General features: G+C 34.9%; 1 non-coding gene across 1 annotated transcript; it reads right to left on the bottom strand.

The window, feature by feature from the left end:
• Positions 1-661: 661 nt before the first annotated feature.
• On the bottom strand, positions 662-767 carry LOC111751360 (U6 spliceosomal RNA). Its single transcript, XR_002786441.1, has one exon. It is a non-coding gene; the product is annotated as a U6 spliceosomal RNA (small nuclear RNA).
• Positions 768-2,233: the final 1,466 nt, after the last annotated feature.

The raw sequence follows: 2,233 nt of genomic DNA, 5'->3' as shown, positions 1-2,233 counted from the left end.
GAATTGTTGTCTGATGTTACTGGTTCCCTAACTGGATGACTCCCTTTAATATTTCCTGTAATTTTGGTCTATTTTTACAAATTCCCTCAATTTTTGTTTATCTGGAAGTGACCTAATTTGTCATCATTTTTGAGAGACAATTTTGCTGGATATATAATTCTTGGCTGTATATGTGTGGATCTCTTTCTAGATTTTATTTTGTTCCATTGCTTTGTCCATCAATTAATATGCCAATACCACAGTCTCTTGATTATCTCTGTAGTTAATCTTAAAATCAAATATTATAATCTTCCAAATATTTTCTCCTGTTTTGAAATTGGTTTGGTTATTCTTGGTCCTTTGTATTTTCACATTAATTTTAGAATCAATTTGTTGAATTCTACTAAAAGTCCTTCAAGGATTTTTATTTGGATTGTGTTCAGTCTATAGATTAATTTGAAGAGACTAACAATCTTGAAACTTCCATAACGTGGTTTATCTCTCCATTTATATAGGTTTGTGTTTTTTATAAATAGGTTTTTTTTCTTTTACTTTAGATGAAGGTTTACAGAGCAAATTAGTTTCTCATTAAACTATTAATACACATATTGTTTTGTGACATTGGTTGCCAACCCCACAACATGTCAACGCTCTCCCCCTCTCAACCTTGGGTTCCCTGCTAAAAACTATGGAACGCTTCACAAATTTGTGTGTCATCTTTGCACAAGACCATGCTAATCTTCTCTGTATCTTTCCAATTTTAGCATATGTGCTGCCAAAGCAAGCACGGTTTGTGTTTTTCATGCTGTTGTAAGTTGTACTTTTTATTTAATGTCTCAATTGTTGCTAGTGTATGTATTATACATATATATATATTGTTTGAGGAACAACTGCTGATTCATACTAAAGTTATAGGCTAAAGAAAATACTACAGAACGTTGTGTTTTTATAAGATACAGCCAAGATGATTTTAAACTTTAGCTTTCCTAAGTCCTGATATGAAAGCATTATAATTCATGTTACTTCTTTTTTACACCACTGGGCTTTCTCCACTTTGCCATAGTCAATATCCTCTTTTCAGCATAATATATTGTTGTCGTTAGGTGTCATCAAATCAGTTCCAATTCATAGCAACCTTATGTACAACAGAACAAAACACTGGTCCTGCACCATCCTTGCAGTTGTTGTTATGCTTGAGCTCATGTTGTAGCCACTGTGTCAATCCACCTCACTGAGGGTCTTCCTCTTTTTCCTGACCCTCTATTTTACCAAGAATGATGTCCTTCTTCAGAGACTGGTCTCTCCTGATAACATGTCCAAAGTATGTGAGACAAAGTCTCACCATCCTTGCTTCAAAGGAGAATCCTGGCTCTGCTTCTTTCGAGACAGACTTGTTCATTCTTCTGGCAGTCCATTGTATATTCAATATTCTTCACCAACATTATAATTCAAAGGCATTAATCCTTCTTCAGTCTTCCTTATGTATTGTCCAGCTTTCACATGCATCTGAGGCAATTGAAATGCTTGGGTCAGGCATACCTTAGTCCTCAAAGTGACATCTTTGCTCATCAGCATAATATATGTGTATGACCTGTTTATACTGAACAATATATCTAAATTATAATATTGCTCAAAGTTAAAAAAAAAAAACTAATCTTAAAACATAAATTTATTGAAGCAGGCCACATGATAATGCCCATAAAGTTGTTGTTGAATGCCATTGAGTCAATTCTGACTCATAGTGACCCCCTAGAGTTTTCTAGACTATAATATTTACAATTTCTCAGAGCAGCTGGGTGGGTTCAAATCACCAACGTTTCAGTTAGCAGCTGAGCACTTAACCATTGCACCAACAGGGCTCAATGCTCATGATATTTGTCATTAAATTTGGCCTTCCTTTACGAAAAATGAATATGATTACAGTTAGACAAGAGAGTACATACGTAGAACATACATGGAGCTTATGTGCTGACTATATTCATTTCTTTGTTATATTTTTCTTTTCTTTCTTTTTTATGCATATCCTTATGTATTGGTGCTTTGTTTCTGTAGATGATGTTTTCAAAAATGGGATTGCTGGATCAAAGAGTATATGCATCTAAGTTATGAAGCATAACAAGAATACAAACACCCATGAACCCATGACCTCACAAAGAATGAAGCATTTCCAGTCCTGTGGAAGTCACCAGAGTTTCCTCTTTGATCCAGTCCCCTTATGCCTCTGCAGCGGTGACCACTCTTCTGAAGGTTATGT

The sequence above is a fragment of the Loxodonta africana genome, chromosome 17 (assembly GCF_030014295.1).
Source record: "Loxodonta africana isolate mLoxAfr1 chromosome 17, mLoxAfr1.hap2, whole genome shotgun sequence".
Taxonomy (NCBI): Eukaryota; Metazoa; Chordata; class Mammalia; order Proboscidea; family Elephantidae; genus Loxodonta; species Loxodonta africana.
The sequence above is the reverse complement of the archived record's forward strand: the minus strand, read 5'-3'. Positions and strand labels throughout refer to the sequence as shown.